Raw genomic sequence first — 22,515 nt, 5'->3', positions numbered from 1 at the left:
AGTAGCTAGGACCACAGGAGCACACCACCACACCCAACTAATTAGAAAAATTTTTTTGTAGAGGTGGGGTGCCCCTATGTTGCCCGGGCTAGTCCTGAACTCTTGGGCTCAAGCTATCTCCCTGCCTCAGCTTCCCAAAGTGCTGGGATACAGGTGTGAGCCACTGTGCCTGTCCAGAAAACTTTAAAGAAAATGCAAATAATCCCTTTTTAAAAAGTTGTAAACACCCACAACATTTTTATGCTTAGTGACTTGATGCCAAATATATATATTCATGGGTGAATGAGTATGTTGGGATGTATAAATGTCATTTGTATATTTATATGCATTTGTATACCGGATTTCCAAATCTAGTTGTTTTCTCTTACTACCCAGAGATAGCAGCACCCCTGACATCACCATACAATTTCATCAGAAGAGTTGAATTATACACAAATTTATAGTAAAGGTAAAAATATGTATCTTGATAGTTTCCTTCCAATAATATTCACCAACCTTTGCTAGAAGAGATGAAAAGACAAGCAACCAATGTTTTTCTATGGGAAGGAAGAAGATTTAGATCTAAGTAAAAATAAGTAGCATCACAGACTTGACAAACTTTTCTAGAGAATTCATTTTCCCCCTGCTCTGCAGAGGGCCCCTGACATGGGGCACAGGTCCAGCTGCTGATAGATATGTCCATGCAAACCTTATTCTGTGCTATAATCACCACCTAAAATATGTAAGTGGTGGTGCATACAACCTAATTTTAAAATTATTATTATACTTTAAGTTCTGGGATGCATGTGCAGAAGATGCAGATTTGTTATGTAGGTATACACGTGCCATGGTGGTTTGCTGCACCCGTCAACCTGTCAGCTACATTAGGTATTTCTCCTAATGCTATCCCTCCCCTAGCCCCTGACTCCCTGACAGGCCCCAATGTGTGATGTTCCCTTCCCTGTGTCCATGTGTTCTCATTGTTCAACTCCCACTTATGAGTGATAACATGCAGTGTTTGGTTTTCTTGTCCTGTGTTAGTTTGCTAAGAATGATGGTTTCCAGCTTCATTCATGTCCCTACAAAAGACATGAACCCATCCTTTTTTATGGCTGCATAGTATTCCATGATGTATATGTGCCACATTTTCTTTATCTAGTCTATCATTGATGGACATTTGGGTTGGTTCCAAGTATTTGCTATTGTGAACAGTGCTGCAGTAAACATATGTGTGCATGTGTCTTTATAGTAGAATGATTTATAATCCTTTGGGTTTATACCCAGTAATGAGATTGCTGGTTCAAATGATATTTCTGGTTATAGATCCTCGAGGAATCGCCACACTGTCTTCCACAGTGGTTGAACTAATTTACACTTCCATCAACAGTGTAAAAGCGTTCCTATTTCTCCACATCCTCTCCAGCATCTGTTGTTTCCTGACTTTTTAATGATCACCATTCTAACTGGTGTGAGATGGTATCTCGTTGTGGTTTTGATTTGCGTTTCTCTAACGACCAGTGATGATGAGCTTTTTTTCATGTTTGTTGGCCACATAAATGTCTTTTCTAGAAGTATCTGTTTATATCCTTCGCCCACTTTTTGATGGGGTTGTTTTTGTCTTGTAAATTTGTTTAAGTTCTTTTTAGATTCTGAATATTAGCCCTTTGTCAGATGGATAGATTACAAAAATTTTTTCCCACTCTGTATGTTGCCTGTTCACTCTGATGATAGTTTCTTTTGCTGTGCAGAGGCTCTTTAGTTTAATTAGATCCCATTTGTCAATTTGGGCTTTTGTTGCCATTGCTTTTAGTGTTTTAGTCATGAAGTCTTTGCCCATGCCTATGTCCTGAATGGTATTGCCTAGGTTTTCTTCTAGGGTTTTTATGGTTTTAGGTTTTACATTTAAGTCTTTAATCCATCTTGAGTTAATTTTTGTATAAGGTGTAAGGAAGGGGTCCATTTTCAGTTTTCTGCATATGGCTAGCCAGTGTTCCCAACACCATTTATTAAATAGGGAATCATTTCCCCATTTCTTGTTTTTGTCAGGCTTGTCAAAGATCAGATGACAACCTAATTTATTTTAACGTACATCTCCATACTTTAAAATAAGCATTATTTCTTGGCGAGTGTACTCGGCAAGCTTTCTGTTTAAACTGCATATATGATATGATACCAATTTTTAAAAATTGTATGTGTGGATGCATATAGGAAATAAGTCTATATAAATACTTACCAAGATGTTAATACGTTTGTATTTTTATTTGGAAGTGGAACTTTTCTTTATACCTCTCTGTATTTTTTACACAGCTTATTTACTTTAATATTCAGAAAAAGTAGTAATTAAGCACAAAATGTTTATGTAAAGACTTCTCAGATGGTACTCCTTGTCCCTCTGATTTACTGGGATTTGCAGCTAACTCTATTCATTCAATAAACGTTTATTAGCCGGGTGTACTGGCACACGCCTGTAGTCCTAGCTACTCAGGAGTCTGAGGCTGGAGGCTCTCTTGAGCCCAGGAGTTCAAGGAGCTGTGATCACACCACTGCCCTCCAGCCTGAGCAATAGAGAAAGATACTATCTCTAAAAAGAAAAAAACCATTAAAATATAAATATTTTTTGAATACCTACCATGTGCAAGGCCCTGTGCTAATGGCTGTTAGATAAATAGTTTTGCCATTTTACAGAGATCAAACCTTTCCATTAACAGATATTCACCAAGTGCCTATAATGTGTTTAGAGTTGCTGGGAGTTCTAGATAGAGGGTCAAACAAGACATGTTTCTATACTATAGACATGTAAACCAAATAATAATAATGATCATGATGTATGTTTTAAAGGAGATACTTTTGGGTAACATCATGGATGGTGACGGGGGTGGGTGTGTGGCTGCTTTAGTTATGGTAGCTATGAGAAGTCCTTGCTGAAGAGGTTACCTTGGGGTTGAGGCCTGAATATTAGAAGAAGGCAACTTTGTGAAGATAGGACCTCGAGTAAAAGGAATAGCAAGAGGGAAAGACCCAAGATGAGATCAAGCTCACTATATTCAGGGAACAAAAGCAATGACAAACAAACGAAAGACAGTGGCAGAGAGCAGAGAAGGAAGAGAAGTAAGCAGAGCCAATAGGGCAGCCTTCAGGCCATGGCAACGAGTTTAGTTTGATTCTAATCACATGAGAAGTCATTGGTGAGTTATAGGTGGAGAAGTGATGTTGCCTAGTGTACATTTAATAAAGATCCCACTGGCTTCTGAGTTAACAGTAGATTTTGGGGAAACAAGAGTATAGGCAGGATGCCAGTTGGGAAGCTGTTGAGGACACAGCTAGAAGCTACCATGTAAGAAGGATGATAGTGGGAGAGAAATATTAAAAACTTTAAAATTGGAAAAATACCTCCCAACTGGGAACAAAAAAGCAAGGGTGGGGGAAGTTCCAATCTTCCATTATATAGCAACAGTTCTGTTTCAACTTTTGTCTTAGAGGGAGTGGCTGAGATTACTATCTCTCAGTGTCCATTCTTTCCTGACTTTTGTACTAGAACTCTCTGAGTTCTAGCTAGACACATGGCCATTTGGTTATAAAGGAATGATCTTATGCCTAAGCACAGACCATTGGGGAATGAAGACAAGTAATGTATGCAGCTTCTTGGTCATCTCCTGAGGGACACAACCACAAGAGAGAAGACTCTTCACTCTTCACTCAGGCTGGAACTCAGACATGGCATCAACCCAACTTTGACCAGAAAAATACCCTGGGGCATGGTGAAGAAGACAGAGGCACCTGCTTTCCTGAATGACCGTATGGGACAGAGCCCTCTGGCTGGCCTCCATTGCTCACCTTCAATCTGTATCAGATGATAAAATGAACTTTCTTTTTCAAGTCATGCTGTATTCTGGGATCTTTTGGTTAGAATCACTTCTTCTGTACGCTAAGTAATATGGGAAAGCCAACAGAAGCATCTAAGCAGAGAAGCTAGGGCATGGCAGATGCCTTTGTGGCTGATCGGGAGTTTTACAAACATAAGCAAAAAAAGTCTTCTTTTCAATGTCCTTTTGCCTGAGATAGCATAAGACATAGCCAATTGAGATAAAAACTATTTTGATACTAATTTTGTCAGGAGCCTTATGGCCATACCCAAGCCTTGGGAGAGTTCTGACCCTCAGCTAAGACTCAGGATGAGTAATAGAGGAACAGTCTGATCATGAACTCTGAATAACATTAAGTTTGTGAAAAAGAAACTAAAAGATAACAGATTTATTTTCTATACCAGTTATTTTTAAGAAATTTTACATTTTGAATTAATTACTCTTAATACAGAAGTATGTCTTCACTATACAAATGTGGAAAATATACCAAGCTCTAAATCAATCAAGCACATTTATGCTAGGCTTTATTGCTCCATCTGTATTGGGTGGATACAGCCAACTATCCTCATCTGGTTGCAGTATACCGAAATTTGGGAGCCTTTCTAACAAAAAAGAGCCTGTCTCTAGGTTTTGGAGGGTAACATACACAACATAAAATGAATTAAGCCATACAAAATATTATAGTAGGTAAGGAAATTATCATCAAATATGGGGAAAACACTATCTCCCTTATGAAGTTTTTGTGAAGATAAAAAAAGAGAATATATGTAAAGCCCCCAGCAAAAAGTTGTTGTTGTTACCCTTAGTTTCTCTATTTCCTATACTCAGTCAGTTATTTGGCTTTCACATTCCAAAATACTCTGAGATCTGCCTTGCATCCCTTTAAAGAGCAATCAGGTGATTATTCCCAGTAAACAGATGACTTGACTTTTCTACATCACTCAATGTAGGGATGAGAGTGAAGTGTAGAGAAGGGAGAACAACATTTATGGAACTACTATACATACACTTTAGATTGGTTATCTCCTTTGATTTCCATAACTCAGTGAGGTGATACCATTTCAACGGTTAAACTGGATTTCAACAGAGGTTAAACTTGGCAGTTACATAACCAAGTCATTGTTAATGGCAGAGCTGAAATTCAAGCCCAGAGCTATGTGTCTCCAAAGCTTACTTTTCCCCCCTGCACCTCTGGGGGAGGGGTCTGAGCCTCACAGTGCATAGAATACAGGACTATATGCAACACTCTTAAACATAGTAGAGGACCCCAAAAGCACTTTGCATTCTCAATTTTCTTTTTTAATTGCAAGAAGAATTAATCATTTCCTCCTCCATATTCCCATTTAACATTTTGTAGTTCTTGGTTTATAGGCCTATTTATGATTGCCCCCACTAGCCTGCTAGTTTTTCATGGGCAAACATTTTAGCATCTGTGTATCTTAGTGTCCAGTAAAATACCTGCAAATAGTAGACACTCAACAAATGCTTATTGAATCATCCACAGATTCCCTAACAACAATAATGTGTTATGTCCAGTTGCTGGGCTGCTGGCCATGACAATTTTCAGGTCTGTCTGTGGGCTCTCTTTAGTCTCCAGGCCCTAATCCTCACAAGGTTTCCATGAGCAGTAGCTATTGCATGTGTGTGAAGACATGTGAAAAACTGTATATCAGAACTGTCACATATTGACTAGTATGAATAATCACTTTTGGAAGTCATGCTTTATAGTAACCACAGAAACCTTTGTTAACAAATGAGAAAACAGCTCTTTTACTTTACCTGAGTTTGAGTGCATGAAAAGGTTCTGAAGGGCAGCACACACACACACACACACACACACACACACACACACACACACGCACGCACGCAGAGCAAGCTAGCATTATCCCTACAGTACTAGGAACCTTCTGAACTGTAATCTCATTGCATGGAGGTGGAATCACAATAGTAAACATGAGAGGTGCTTTCACAACAAATTCTTTGAACATATTCATAGCTATCAGCAATGATATTAGACTCAGTTAGGCAACTCTGATTTGAGCTGCGGACAATCTTTACTGTAATTAGTTTCTTTGTTGTACACATTGTCACCACTGAGGAAGGGTCATTAAGTGGCACACTCTCCTATAAGTCATCACACCCTGGACCCTCTAAGTATGACGGCAACTGGCAAAGAAAACACAAAATTTCTCCCCCTGCATGGCAATACAAGGGGAAACAAATAGTGCCTGAATCCTACTTATTTCCTTTTTTTGTCAAAATGTTCTTAGCATGATCTTGCTGAGTCCATAAGAGCATATGTCACAAAGTTATCACTGTCAGTTTGGGCAGCACTAGGCAGAAAGGTAAAATAAAAAGCAAGCCTCATTCTGTGTGCTGTACATGTTTTATAATCCAGGCTGTTCTTCATTGTGGGAATATAGCCAAGAACTATGAAGATCTGATATTTTACCCTACTTGCAAGCTAACACGTTAGCCCGCCATAGTTTTATGAATTCTGGTAGAAGAAATAAGGAAATAAGAATAAGAATCTGGTTAAGACAAAAGGCTTTATTACTCACAACAGTTAGCAGATGAACCAACCAGACTGGCTTGGAGTTGCCATTAGGAGAAAAATAAAAACATCATGCCCAGGAATATTTGGGCAGAGTCCTGAATTTTTAAAATAAGTCTATATAACTCTCTACCTCTTTGCTCCTAATCATTACCCAGGAAGCAACTGAGAGTAAATGATCCCTTCCCAGTAAGAGTGGCATTGAATGATCAATTGTCTTACTAAGGTGTGTGGATCAGGAGAAGGTGAGGGAAGAAGAATAGGAGATGTTAATGAGGAGACCATTCCAATGTTCCACAATACCAGATGCCCACAGATGGCTCAATTGACGAGCATGGAAGGTTCATCAAATAACTTCAACATCAGCACACTGTTGAATGACTTTTGTGATAAAAGGCACACTAGTGTCAGACTTCAGATCATTTAGACAGCCCAAAATATGGCATGGATTAGTTTCAAATGCCATAATGGTGTGGCCAGAATTGGATGATCAACTGGAACAAAAACACCATAATCTGGAAAAGAGTCCACAGCAGTGAGGTCCCATGGACTGTCGTGAGAGGGAATCAAAAGTCAAATGTCAGTCTGCCATTGCAGGTGGTTCAATGCCCAATGTGATGTGTCCTCTCTTTGTTGCAACTTTTGGCAGAAGTTCCAAGTCTGGCATGCAGTCATAGCGTCTGCATCAGGAACATAGAGACCTTTACTTTGTGCCCAGTCTGTGACCATGGATGTGCTTCCTTGTCCATTATGGTGCTGGACCCAGGCAGCAATGATGGCAATCTGGGCAGAACAGGCTTAATCAGCAACCTGAGTCCTGGTACTGTATCAGAGACTGGATTCTTGTCATAGGCTTCATCCAGACAATTCCTTCAGCAGCCACAATTTATCTCCACAGTTTGCAGCCCTAAATAGGGGTATTTGAATTGGCCAGTCTTTAGTTTCTAAGTGACAGACCAAACAGGTAGGCCATTGGCAATGGCTCGAATCAGTAAAAAATATAACAGGGTTCTTCAAGGATAGCATTGGCCAGAGCCATGAGAACAGCTTGAGTTCTGTCCATGGAGTGGAGCAACCTCCTTCATTTTTGGTTTTGTGTTGCTGACACTGAGGTTGAACGGCCACAGCAGCCCAGTGAATACCACCAGGTTTTGGCTTAATTGAACCAACCAGGCCCAGGATTCTAGGGAAACTTCTGTGAATTGAAGACCTTGTAGAACCAGTGACTTTGCTTCAGTTGGCAGTGTGAATAGAGTATTCCCCCAAAGCAATAGGTACCAATCTTACTGGTAAAGCCTAGATGCTACTGAAGTCATGCTGGTTGTGTTCTTAAATGTGACATTTTCATCACATTTGACTAGTGAAGCTTATTGGGTCCTTCCCCACTTGTCAGTCATTGAATCCAAAAGACTCACCCCAAAATAGGAATATCACATCAGAAAGGCACAAGGCTTCCAAGGGTCAGGCACTCAGTGTTGACAAGAGCACATAGCAAGCTAATAGCCACTTTTTCAAAAGGGGCATTCCTGGTAGCTGCATCAGGGAGGTGATGACTCTAAAACCTCAAGGGGGAATCTCTGGGTAGAAATGACCTCCTTTTGCTAGAGGATCCAGTCAACAAAATCATCAGTCAGAGAGACTTGTAGTCCAGAAGGGTCATTAGGGTGATGGGGCCCCAAAGTAGAGAGTGTGTTATAACTTGCAGGATAGCTTCCAATGCAGCTTATTCATTTGGGTCCCACTCAGAAGATGCTGATTTGAAAGTTAGCCCATATAAAGATATTCAAATAGAATTCTCTAGTGGGGTACATACTGTCTCTAATACTTGGTAGTAGGGATCAAAGAGAGCAGTTTTTCCTTGACTATGAAAGAAATTGAGTGATATGTATCCAACCACATAGTACTGAGAAACTTTTCTTGGTCAACAGGCCCGTGAATTTTGTCAGAGTTTATCAGCCACCTCTGATAAGGGTGACTAAACTGAGGCTTCTGACTTGCCAATCAACAAGCTGTCATCTATATAATGAAGGCTTTGGACAGCTCTTCTCAATTAGGATAATCTCTTTTCTGGCAGTTATGGGACAGGCAAGTACAAGCATCAATTCCTACTTACATTGTGATGTAGAAGCAGCAGCAACAGCACATTGAATTGGCCCAAAGGACCCCATCCACAAGGTCAGGCTAGCTTTCTTTCCCCACTGTGAACCCTGCCTAACCCCACTAACTGAATTTGCATGCCTTTTCCTCCCACAGGTCTAGGTAGGTTCTGTATCCAACAGAGTCATAAAAGTTTGATTCTCTCTCCAAGATTCCCCGCCATACTGGGACGAATGTGTATGGTCTTTCATTCCCCTTGAGGACAGGAAGACCTTGGCCCCATCTCTAATCATTTTTCCTTAACCTAGCTTAGGTCAGGGGAAGAAAGAGAAAGAGAGAGAAAGATTGAGAGATTATTTTCTCATTATCATCCACCAACATTATAAAACCAATCTAGGCCATTAAAAGCCTGGATCCTAGTCAATGCCTCATCTCTGGTTCCCCACAGGAGTTTTTCTTTTTCAGGAAAATCTTCCAAAGAAGGCCAAAGTTCCCTTTTAGCCACCAGGACCCACTGCAAAAATGTCTGAGACTTTCTACTGCCATCTCCAACTGGATTTAAGATCTGCGTTAGAGATTACAGGAGGTTTTGAGCTATAAAAAAGCCCAACTTTTGCCATTTTTTCTTAATAAGCTTTACTTACCCAAAGCCTCATCTGCTAAGCTAACCAGCCAAAGTTCCAATGATTTGTCTGGGTTTTGCCCACACTGGTAGGTAGATTTTCCTCCTTTCATGCTCAGTGTAGATGTGTGTCTCTAACTTGTCTGAAAGAGAGGAATCTTAGTGCTGGCTGTTACAGTGGGAGAAATTTGAGGTTGACCCCTCAGTTGGTGAGGAAGTTCCCTCACCCAGAGCAAAGTTAGCAACAAGCAGCGCACTATTTGAACAACTATTTCGGAGCCTACTTCCTGATACTCAACCTGCAGTTCCTACAATTACCTTCTCAATTCCTTCTCACTAGCAATAGCAGTAAAGTTGAGGACAATTTATTCCCCAGCTGGCCATACAATTTGGTCAATTCACTACTAAGTCCTATGAACTTCCCCAAATCCTATTAATAGGCTTGTGGACTACTCATCTTTCCTCTTCCAGAAAGCCATGTCTTTGTCAGCATCTCACCATCATTACCAAACTGTGAAGAACTGTGAAGAGTCTGACCTTTGCCCTACTTGCAGACCAAGAAATTAGCCTGCCATAGTTTCATGGAAAACCCAAGATTCCAAGATCAGCGATGAAGAATGGCTTATTATTCACATCAATAGCAATAGCCAGAGTATCCGTGTTTTTGCCTTTGTTCCTCAAGTCCCAATTCCAACAGGTGGCACAGAGGGTCAGGTGACATCATCCCTTGCAGCAGCTCGGGTTACAGGAGGAGAACCTGAGCTTAGGGAAACTGAATCTTTTATAATGGTCAGTAAGTACGCCTGCCCTTTGCTCCAGAGAGAGACACTAGCTCCAGCTTTCAAGGCTCTTCACTATACAAACATCCTTTTACAGGAAGAAAGAGCAAGTTGGTGCTTTGCTCACAAGGTGTGCAGAAATGTGAGAGATCCACAGAAAAGTGTCTCGATCAGGACAGAGAACTATCTAGCAGCAATGTGGGAGTGGCACTTGAACAGCTGGTGACTGGGAATTGAATTAGCATCTCATATCATTGTGTGTACGATGTACATGGAAGTGGTGGGAGCTTATGTGATTACATAAATAAATTTTCAACCTTCCACAAGAGATGAAAATGAAAATTCTCACAAGAGGAGAAAGAACCTGAAAATTTCCACCTCAGGAGGGACAATAGAAGTCAAGGCATATATTTTTTAAATAGATTAAATTCAAGCGCTATTGATAATTGTTGAATCAGGATGATAGGTATCTGTTAGTTCCTTTTACTATTTTTAACTCTATTTTTATGTGTTTAAAATTTTTTCTAATAAAATTTTAAAACATTTTTAACTAAACATTTTGAAGTAACAGAATTCTTCATTGAAGAGAAGGTGCTTAGGATAAAAACCTCTTAGTTGGGGTTGGTATTGAATGTTTCTCTCCCCGAAAATCTCTACTATAGTAGAAGGAAGAAAAATATGTAAACATTTTATCTACTGATATAACCAAAACTGAAAGTTTTGTTTTAGAAATACTTGATATATTTTAAATATGGGGACAAAGATCTGAGATGAAAGAATGTTAGACAATCACATTAAATTTCACTAGATGACTAAGTGCTATACTCAACATGCTAAAAGGATCTAATACATGATCCATGTATCACTAAAGTTCCAGTGATCACTGAGAGAACAAGGAGAATGCAGGTCTTGCAAATGTTTACAACAGACTGTTTATATATAAACAACAAACAAAACCAAAACGAAACTGACTTTGAGGGTACTTAGCCATTCATTCATCATTGAGTATCAATCATGTGTCAGACACTGTGCTAGGTGAGTGAATCTAAAAAGAATAGGGTTAGACTTTATTTAAAAAATCATGATCTTCAGTATTTTTTAAAAGTTGTATTGTCCTTATATTATTGCTAGTTATTGTATGATTTAGGCATTGAATATGTTTTTGAAAGGGGAATACAGAACGAATTCTGATAGGTGGCAGTTGGTACAGTTCTGAACTGATGGAGAGAAAATGAAGAAAAACCTCACCAAGCTTAGACAAGGGATAGAAAAGTTTCCGACAACTCTCTGTGTGGGCAATAAGCAAACGGTGTGTCTAGGGGACATTAACCTAAGCTATGATTATAAGATGATCCTCTCTGGGTTATTTGTTTGAAGCTCTACAAATGGAATCCATTATTGACTGGTTCCTCTGGCCCCTGTTTTGTAACTGCCCTAGAGCCCAACAGCCTGATGACTGTCCCTGGATCCAGAGGGTCCCAAGGAGAGTGCAGAGTGCCTGGACTGCCCCTCAGCCTGAGCCCCATATCTTGAGGAAGGCAGAGAAGGATCAATAGGATCGAAATTAGGAATTAACAGAAAGACTATGATCCTTTAGGGAGATGATACCTGAGAGAGGATATGACCAAAAATCTGTACTCTTTGTAGGACCTCTATGGTGAGGCCTGGCTGCTGTATATGGCTGTACCAGTTGTACTTTGCAAGGGCACCTAGCCAAGGGCATGACATGGGGGTGGGGGACTAGACTGGGGTTGAAATCTAGCCCATGCTCCACTCACTGAGCCATGCATCTGGCATAAGGCTGTATCTGTCCGAAAGAGGGAGCACCCATTCTAAATTAAGCACCCAGAGTGGGTGCTGTTTCTTATCTGCATAGAGGCCTGTATGGGCTAGAGGCAGCCCTAAAGTGAGAACATATTCAAATCCTGGAATGCCAAAATTCAGGGGCACCCATTGAAATTCTATGAAAGTAGTTTAAAGATAAATAAAAGATGGCATTACTTTATACAGTGGGTAGTAAACATATGGAACTCATTATCCTCAAGATGTTGCATAGTCCACAAATATAAATAGGATAAAGAAAGATTTAGATAAATTCATCCTTGTTAGATTCATATGAGCTGCTAGAGCATTGTTAGAAACACACAGGGAACGTTTCCAAATGCTTTCAGGGAAAATACCATGTTTGTCTTTAAAATGTCCTGCAGTGCCTGTGCCATGGACTGAACACAGCAAATCTCTGGTTATCCAGGTTTCTCAGGGATATCAACATCTACAGTAACCAAGCTTTCCAACTGACTGGAAGTTAAGCTACTACATTATGTCTTTCTTTCTTTCTTTCTTTCTTTCTTTCTTTCTTTCTTTCTTTCTTTCTTTCTTTCTTTCTTTCGTTGTTGTTTTTTGTTTGTTTGTTGGATTGAGTCTTACTCTGTCACTTAGGCTGGAGAGCAGTGGTGTAATCATAGCTCACTGTAACCTTGAACTACTGGGCTCAAGCTATTCTCCCACCTCAGCCTCCCAAGTAGCTGAGACCACAGGTGTGTGCCACCACACTTAGCTAATTTTTAAAATGTTTTTGCAAAGATAGGGCCTTGCTATGTTTCCCAGTCTGGTCTTAAATTCCTGGCCTCAAGTAATCCTCCTGCCTGGGCCTCCCAAAGTGCTGGGATTATAAGCATGAGCCACCATGCCTGGCCATATTTTCTTTATATTAACAAATTGTGTAAAAGTCTTTCTCAGCAGTGGCATGAATTTTTATGTGCTCTTACACAAGTTTGACAAACTTAACATTTTCTTGAGGACTTGGAGCTGTCATGATAAACACCCATAATTGTACTGAGTATGATTTCTTAGGAGAAAGTGATTTCTTAGGACCCAGGACATCAGCTGAGATTTGCGGCACTATTTGACCATGACCTGGTTCCAGGGAGCTATGGTGGATTTTTCCTTTCATTTCTTTCAGTGTTTATGCTTGCTTCAAAGAAAATTTTTGGTCTTCCATGTTCTTCAGGCTTCCATATTCCCTATTGTGAATGTGATTGCAGAAAAAAACCTTTCACTCTTAATTTGCCACTCCTACCTCTTTGACCTCAGAGGAAAGCATTCTACTTTCCACTTTGTCATGTCATCTCAGTGTGAAACAGACCTTTGCTTACTTCATTCTAGCCCCCAGAGACAAAGTTGCACTTTTAACAAGTTTAACTGAAGGCTGGGGAATAACAGAGGGGAAGCACATTTTTGTACTACTACTGCTAGCTTACTCCTGAACCCAGAGAGGCTGGAACCCACTCTCAGTCCTCAATAGGGATATGCCTGTTTAGTTCCCATCCCTATCAACCCAAACTTGGAAGCAGGCCAAAGATATCCATAACTCCAAGCACAGATCCATGGCCAGGCGCCAAAGAGGGAACGGCCTACTTCTTCACTTATCATTTATTGGCACCAGCATCTTAGTACTTTTCCTAAAATTACAAGACCAGTAAAACCATGAACATGTCCCATGGCACCCATTAGGACAATGCGTGAAAACACAACAGTCCAACATCAATACACTGTAGATGATTCAACCTGATATGGCTCTCAGACATTGACAGTCCAGGCCTGGTTGAGCTCTACCAAGTCCAGTTCTGCTCTTCTGTGTGGTCTGTCTGATAGCATGAGATGCAAATCTTGCCTGCACATCCTACATGAAATCGCCAGATTTTGCTTCTAAGTAAGAATATACACAAATCTCCAAATGAATATTTGATACTTTAAGTCCCAGTATAATCCAAATTTACACTTTGAAGACAATCAGTATTTATCTAAGGAAGATGCAACATGCAGAGATACATTCCTGTAGATTACAAAACAGGCGTTTAAAATCTGTTGAGTTAAAATACAGATGTTAGCCACTCAGAGTCACCCTGGCTGAAAATCACCAATTCAGAACAAGGCCTTCATTTATGTTTGAATACCTAAATGACTCATTCTGATTGTTTTCTCAAAATGAAAGAACAATCTTCCCTAAAAGTGATTGCCAGCTGTCATCTCTAGGGATTAAAAAAAAAAACAAACAAAACCTATGACTTTCAAATCACAGAGGTTGCCCTCTCTCCTTCTGCCCATCAAGTTTTTAAAAATCGTTAAGGTTGCATTTCAGTTCAAGCTCCTCTTAGGTAAGTATGACATTTAATAGATTCCAAAACACACTCTATTTTTACATTTCAACATCTCTGACTTCAGGATAGGTCTTATAATCTATGACTTCTCACAATCACATTTAGCCAAGCAGCATTCATGAGATAGTTGCCTCTTAGTTATATGAGAACTTGGTCCATTAAATAACAAGCTTGCTGAAAATGTAGTGACTTGGCTGTTAGTGTCAGGGCCTGACCAGAGAGCTGCAAAGCTGTAAACAATGGAACTTCTGAGGCCAATTGAGGAAAAAGTGAGGATCTGTTATTGTTAGAAAACCTCCATGAACATCTTCATATAATCGATAAAGCTCCAGAATTAAAACTTGCATACTGTGTGACCATGGTTTAGACAAAAGTCTTAGAGACTATCACAGAGCACTCTTGTAAGAAATGCTTCCTCACCCCTGCTCTTGCTCATACAGAGTCTGATGCTCTGTAGAAAAGCACATACCAGCAACTCTGAATCAGAAGCCAACCTTCTTCAAATGTGCAGAAGTTTTAAAGAACACTTCAACTAATTTATTTTGATTAATTTACCTTCTTTGGTAAGCAAAAAAGAGATAAATGATTTTTTTAAGGTCTGTGTCCAAATATCTAATTCTAAGAAAGCCTTACATCATAGTTTAATTGATAGTGGGTTTTTATTCCTTAGAGGCATATAAAATAATGGTATATATGTAAAAGGAGTATCAGTGGTCTCCCAATATTCCATCTGTTCCCTCATGTGTCCCGGCGCTCTTATAGGTAGGCTGAGCTATGTGATGAGTTCTGGCCAGAGGGATACGGGTGGAAAATGAATTATGTTATTTGTGGGTCAAAGCATAGAAAAACTAGCTCTTGATTCCAGATGTCTTTGCTCACACCACAGTAAACCCTGAAGCCTCTTATAGAGATAATGGAGCCTCTATCAGCTTATGGTTCCCGAGTGACTAAGTAGAACAGAGGCCTCAATTGACTCTCATTGCAGCATAAAATAAACTTTTGTTGGGTAAGCCACTGGTGTTTGGAGGTTATTTTTATTATAACACAAGTCTAGCATATCCTTACTATGATACAGTCCATCCAGCAACCTGTGACCTCTTACATTTGATAAAGTATAGGAACACTCAGTGGAATGCTGGTAAATGCCGCACTACCAGCTTTCATGGAGTTGGAGGGAATCCCCGATTTATAGCATTTGCCTATTTTTGTGGTGTAAATACTCCAATCGTGGCCAATTTCAAGTTACCAATTTGACTTTTTAGGAATTGCAAAATTCCTAAAACTTTAACAGTCATCTCTTGGGAACCAATATAAATGGGCTCCAGCACGGCACTAGACATGTACTGCAAATATCTCCCCAGTTAACATTTTTCCCATAGAATATTTATTGGTTTTTAATACCCAACTTCATAGAACATATATGTCTCTCAACATATCATTTTTTGGCTATGTTTTTATAGGAAAAAATGTATATTTGCATATTTATAACTCAATAGAACATTTTTAACAAAGCAATACATAAGAAAAGAAATATAATTTGTAGAATGTCAGAATCATGTGCACACACTTTAAAAAGTGTACATTATCAAAAAAGGTAAGTTTCTCTGTCACTGGTACTAACAGAGACATCACAGCATATAAAGTAGCTATTAACTGTATCAATCCTTAGATGATCAGCAAACATGGTTTGATCATTTTACATAATAATATGGTAGTTCGTTACTTACATATACACACTTTTCTGTGTTTTAGTTACTTTTTAAGAAATTTGTTGGTTTAAAGCTGATGTGTAACACATTATATTTTTTTCCATTCCAAATAATGGGAAATAGTTTCTGGTCAGCTTTTAAAATGTAGAACATCTGATTTTCAGTAATGGATTACTGCCATTAAGTGGGAAATGTTGATTATATAAATACTAAAACCTTGAGCTCTTATGAGCTTTAGTGCATGAATTTAAAATGACATCTATTTTGCCTACTCAGGGAACTTTTTGCATAATTCCTGGTTTTTAGTTATGTTCCAGATGGACAACACTGCTGGTGAGCTAAGTTGTGGATGGTTGAAGCAAGTAATTCTTATATTCTTAGTATAGTTTAAAATATACGGTACAACATTAGTTACTATCTGTTCTGAGAAGAGAAACAGGGTGGAATCCAATTATTTCTGATTCATTGAAGTAAAATAAATAAGCGTTTGGAGAATGGTTAACAACCTTAGCTACTCCATGTCCTCAAATGTCTTTCGTTTGCACCAATATTTTAATCCTGCAACCTTCTCAATTCTAATCAGTTAGAATGAGATGGAGACCCTTCTTACAATCCTTCCCAACACTGACACTTCTCCTCACTCCTGTTATCCTGGGTAATGTCAGTCTGTGGAGGAATCAGAAAGCTATTTAAGCAAACCCGCCCATCACAATATTCTTCTACCTGTCCCAGTTTGGCATTTTGCTGATAGAGCTTTACCCTGTAGTGTCTTGAAAATTTGGAGTCTTAAAGACTTCCATGGGAAAGGCCACGCCTTAAATTCCTTCCCATCTGATTCCGTAGAGGAAATTAAGGCAATTTGTTGAGGTCTGTCCTAAAGAAAAGATCACAGTTTCCTCTTAGGAAAAGTCATGTTTTAAGAAGTGTGAGATCAGCAGGGAAGACGGGACCAAAACAAACTTTATCTACTTGACAGCAGAACCTGGAATTTCCAAGAAGTCCCTGACATTTACCCTAACGGACCATATTATCACCACCCTAAGGAGACTCCAATCCAGCCCACACAGAACTCTTATATTCCCCACTAAAGAGCCAAATGATGGTTTTTAGATGGCATCACAAGGCTTCTCTCCTTTTATACTCTTAATTTTGTGATTCTGTGGATGGGGTAGTATTGATCTCATTCCCCTGATGCATTGTCTGCCCTTGCCCAGGGTACCTAGAGTTTCCTATCTGCTTTCACCTACAGCCTTGCTTCTATGAGTGGCCTGTGGACACGCATCATCAGCATCTCTTAGAAGTGCAGAATCTTAGGCCTCGCCCCAGGCCTACTGAATCAGAATCACTTTTTAATAGATCCCCACGTGATTCAAAGTGCATTAGACTGAATGAGAACACTAAGACTCAACAAGACTATTGAGAAGTCTTAACAGCCTTTGGAAAGCTAAGGAAGTTCTGAGGACTCCTCTACCATCTCTCAAACGTAGACCTGGGATATGTCTGAACTGGGTGGTCAACAAACATCTGAAAGTTTTTAATCACTGAAGAAAACACTTCTAGCATTCTTTCAGTACTCCACTAAGTTGGACTGGATCTCTCATAGAAATAGATAGAGGCTATTCAGGAATGACTGATAAGAGTTTCAGCCTGTTTTTATTGAATACTTCTCCCTGCTACACAACATAGCCTTCTTTCTCTATATTTAGTTTGTTTTGGGGTTACTGTGGAAGACTTGGGCCCCAAGTTATTTCTGCATTTATATGCCATACATCTTGGTTGCCCAATAAAGGTGCTAATCATGCAGTGGACATTTTGTTCCTTGGTCATTTTGTGTATTGATTATTTCATATTTATAACACTTAAATATTCAAGATAATTCTGTATTACTTAAGCACACTATAGTCCTAGAATCATAACATCTCAGAGTTTTTGCATAATTCTTCAGGCATCTTAAGTATACTGTTATTTGCTGCTGGAATTCCCCCTAAACACCCTACAACTGGTCATCTTCGCTCCACTTGAATATGTAGAATAATATGACACATATCACATTTTATGCTAACCTCTCCTAGTTTTGAACAATTCTAATTAGTAGAAGTTATTTCTCATACTAGATTAAAATCTGTCACCCATGTGTCTTTAAAATTATGTATTCATTGCAGTTATTAATTCTACACTATATTTCCTTATCTAGCTGATGTTTTCTTTCTTGTTACTAGAAAAATTGGGAACCAAGGCACAGAAGTACTATCGTAGGGTTTCAAAGGCCATCAGAAAGGACACACACACACAAACCAAGACTGGAAAGTATTTATTTCTAACTTACAGTTCTATTCACTAGACTGTCTGCCAAACAATGCTGCCCTGTGACCAACACTATGATAATATATAAGCAAACACATCAGTCCCTGGGAAAGAGCATGGATCAGGGTGTGGTAAAAATCCAGAAACTGTGTCCCTCCCTTCAGGGGTCAAATATCTGGCAAACATCCTGGGGTCAGATCAGAGGCCAGAATCCACTGTGGGGAGCTGATCCGTTCCCACAAAGGAGATTTGACTTGCTGGCAGCTGGCAATTTTCCTTTGTGAAATGGGTGTTCCTGGCACTCCATAAAAGTCCTCCCTCCCTCCGCTTTTTTTTTTCCCTCCACCCCTGCACTCCACACCCTGCTGTACACACCCTCCCACTCCTATACCAATAAAACCCCTCCCTAACACACATTCTGCACACACACATGCCCCCACAACTTCCTCTGCAAACACACCCACATATCTCTCAGATACACGCCCAGGCAGTACAGGGCTTTCTGTCTCATGCCCTCAGTCTTCTCCTAGCATCTTAACACCATATATACTACCCCACACTTCCTCTTCTTTTCATTATCACCCGTACTTATTTTATTTCATTTTAATATTCCTTCACCTCATCCCGGCCCACCTGCCTTTGCTCCCTGGGCCTGGGAATGCTGGCATTGTAATCTTGTTCTGCACATTTGTAATCTGGAGCTGTCACAAGCAGGAAAGTCATCAGCCTGCATGTGCCTGCCTGTTCTCCTGCAGCTAGGCTAAGAGGGAGGATGGAAGGAAGCTGGCAGGCAGTTCTATTTCTGGAAACTACAGAAACTCTTGTTTTCCCTCCTTAAATTCCCAAGGGAACCATTCCAGGCTTTGCAGTAGTCACCATCATTTCTTCTTTCCTCTAATTCTGTTGCAAGTTTTCCTCTGTCCATTCTTCAGATTTACAATATGGTGTCTGTCTGTGGTAGCATCCCTCACATCCTGTCCATTATGACAAGTTACACAAGCCCAGGAGACCCCACAGAAGATATAAAGGACAATGAAAGAGAAGGATAAGATTGTTTATGTCCAACTGGAAAGTTAGGTAATTTAAATATATGTTAATCCCCTAGGATCTGTCTGTAGACAAAACATTGAAAAAATGCTGAATCAATAAAATATAGAATGTATTGGTTTACAGCATTTCCATGCTCTCCAATACCTGATAGCTTCACTAAGTTTTTTTTTTTTTTTTTTTAAGATGGAGTCTCACTCTGTCACCCAGGCTGGAGTGCAGTGGTGCAATCTCGGGTCACTGCAACCTCCACTTCCCAGGCTCAAGTGATTCTCCTGCCTCAGCCTCCCGAGTAGCTGGGACTAAAGGCATGCGCCATCACGCCCAGCTTTTTGTATTTTTAGTAGAGGTGGGGTTTCACTACGTTGGCCAGGCCAGTCTTGAACTCCTGACCTCAGGTGATCTGCCTGCCTCAGCCTCCCAAAGTGCTGGGATTACAGGCGTGAGCCACTGCTCCCAGCTTCACTAGGGTTTAAAAGTGATCCTCTTGGGCAAATAATTTGCCACAGTTGCCTAGGTTTCTTGTTATTGCTTGGTGAGGAGGATGATAGTTTAGCTAAATAAATATTAAGAAAAATGAGGGTCCTTTAATCATTCCATAATAAGAACATGTGAATTTTTAAGAACAGCCATTATTTACATGAACCTAAATATTACACATAATCTATGACATTGCACCGGACATTAAGCAAAATAGATACTGTTCTTGTTCACTGAAAATGTACCATCTAAAAAAAGATACCAATGGGACCAAAAAAATGTGAATAGCCAGAAACAGATTTGATTATTTTCTTTTAATGTTAAAAAAAATTGAGTAAGTCCCCACTTTCCAAATAATAGCATCCTAACATATAAATTTTGCATTCAAAAACCTAACAATCTGGCTCCAATACACCTTTCAACTCTGTATTCCATTTTTCCCCACTAACGCTGTCATCTACACACTGGACTTACTGATTCCCGAACACAGTCTGTGCTTTTCAATGGCATCTTAAGACCAGGGGCCCTGTTGTTTCTATAATGTATCCCTCACAGTTCTCAGCCCAGTGTATTATGCATAATATTGTACCTGGTGAATAAACAGTTGCTGACAGTGAACTTCATGAGAACAAGGCAGTTATAATTAGGGTGGAGTTAGAATTTGCAAAGCTCGTTGCATACAGAAAAGGCATGTCCTCTTTGCCTATAAAGTGCCTACTTACTCCCTATATTAACACTGTTTTTCTGTTGCCATAACTGCCCAACAATGTTAATGTATTTCATGGCTCTAGGACATCCTTATTCAGCCTCACGTGTCCAGGCTTCACATATCTTTGGACTGGGTTTTACCAGAGACTAACAGGTTGCTATCACCACATGTATCCAAAACACATACGAAACAAGTCAGCACAGCACAAGTGGAGAAAAGAACCAGACCCCCCCCCCCCATAAACTAGTAAATTCACCCTCGATTCAGTATGTTGCAGAAATACCATCTTCAGGGATACATTAAGATACACATTTCATTAATTTCTTCTCTCCTAGGGAAACTTTTCTCTTTCATTTTCTTAATGCTTAGCTGCATTTTGATGTTTCCCGTTTCATTTAACAAGTTACATTTATTAGCTTAAGTACTCTCTTCCATCAACAAACCTTGAAAGCTGATGCTAGTTCTAGAAATCATTGTTTCCAACCATATGGTTCAGATAATTTAAGAGTCTCATAGTAACAAATACAACCTGATTCAAGTTGTCAGTAATTTTCCACGGCAATAAACATTACAAAAAGTAATGCAGGCAGGGCATGCTGGCTCACTTTTGTAATCCCAGCACTTTGGGAGGCTAAGGCATAAGGATTGCTTGAGACCAGAAATTCAAGACTAGCTTGGGCAGCATAGCGAGACCCTGTCTCTAGAAAAAAAAATTTAAAATAAGCCAGGTGTGGTGGTGTGCACCTGTGGTCCCAGCTACTCAGGAGGCTGAAGTATTAAGATCACTTGAGCCCAGGAGGTTGAGGCTGCAGTAAACCATGATTGTGCATTCCAGCCTGGGTGACAGAGGGAGACCCTGCCTCAAAAAAAAAAAAAAAAAAAAAGTAAACCAGAAACATTTCACAGTACTCATGAATATAGGTCACTAAAATTCACAGATGATCTGTAATGTTCTTTTTAACCATTCATTTCTTTTTTTTTCTTTTTCTTTCTTTTTTTTTGTTGAGATGGAGTCTTGCTCTGTCACCCAGGCTGAAATGCAGTGACACGATCTCAGCTCACTGCAACCTCCGCCTCCCTGGTTCAAGGGACTCTCCTGCCTCAGCCTCCCAAGTAGCTGGGATTACAGGCGTGCACCACCATGCCCAACTAATTTTTGTATTTTTTAGTAGAGACGAGGTTTCGCCATGTTGGCCAGGCTGGTCTTGAACTCCTGACCTCAAGTGATCTGCCTGCCTCAAGCAATATCCTGCCTTTCCTTCAAGCAATATCCTTTAAAACCCAGAGTTGTATGTGAGAGCAAATTTAATTTAATCTCATCTATTTGACTACTTTATATTATCAGAAGTACTAACAAGCTGTGAAATGGCTCAAAAGAGAAAATGAAAGAGAGGAAAAGATTTTTTTAAAATGCCACAAACTGGCTAATCAGATCATGAACAGATGAGAGCTTTAAAAAGAACACACTTTTTTTTTAACCTTTAGTATTATACTACAAGGAATTTCTAAGTTTAGCAAAGTAAAAAAAAAAATTAGAAAAAAATAGTCTATTATATCAGATACTTTAGAATTTGAGCTTTGAATTAAAAATAATTGAGCAAAGCTTTGCAGAGTTAGGAGTGGGACTGCAGTGGGAGGGAGGAAGAACCACTTGTTGGGGATGGTGGGAAACTGGCATTCTGGGAGCTCCTGTAAAAAGAAACAGAGTCGGCTGGGCACGGTGGCTCACACCTGTAATCCCAGCACTTTGGGAGGGCGAGGCGGGCAGATCACAAGGTCAGGAGTTCGAGACCAGCCTGGCCAACATAGTGAAACCCCATCTCTACTAAAAATACAAAAAAAGTAGCCGGGCATGGTGGTGGGCACCTGTAATCCCAGCTACTCGGGAGGCTGAGGCAGGAGAATCGCTTGAACCCAGGAGGTGGAGATCGTAGTGAGCTGAGATCGCACCACTGTACTCCAGCCTGGGCGACAGTGCGAGACTCTGTGAAAGCAAAGCAAAGCAAAGCAAAGCAAAGAAAAGAAAAGAAAAGAAAAAGAAGGAAGGAAAGAAAGGGGGGAAGGGAGGGAAGGGAGGGAAGGAGGGAAGGGAGGGAAGGAAGGAAATAGAAAGAAAAGAAAGGAAGAGAAAGAAAGAAAAGAAAGAGAAAGAAAAAGAAAGAAAGAAAGAAAGAAAGGGAAAGAAAGTAATTAGCTACCTAGGGTTGGGGGA

The 22,515-nt window shown here is 39.9% G+C and overlaps 1 protein-coding gene and 1 long non-coding RNA gene across 5 annotated transcripts in view; one reads left to right on the top strand and one right to left on the bottom strand.

The window, feature by feature from the left end:
- The window catches only part of NEMP2 (nuclear envelope integral membrane protein 2), a 208,083-nt gene that overhangs the window by 52,249 nt on the left and 133,319 nt on the right, over positions 1–22,515 (top strand). The gene's annotated exons all lie outside the window — the stretch shown is intronic.
- LOC129531918 (uncharacterized) overlaps positions 1–22,515 on the bottom strand; it is a 106,986-nt gene that overhangs the window by 44,791 nt on the left and 39,680 nt on the right. The gene's annotated exons all lie outside the window — the stretch shown is intronic.

The sequence above is a fragment of the Gorilla gorilla genome, chromosome 11, assembly GCF_029281585.2.
Source record: "Gorilla gorilla gorilla isolate KB3781 chromosome 11, NHGRI_mGorGor1-v2.1_pri, whole genome shotgun sequence".
In the NCBI taxonomy this organism is placed as follows: domain Eukaryota; kingdom Metazoa; phylum Chordata; class Mammalia; order Primates; family Hominidae; genus Gorilla; species Gorilla gorilla.
The sequence above is the reverse complement of the archived record's forward strand: the minus strand, read 5'-3'. Positions and strand labels throughout refer to the sequence as shown.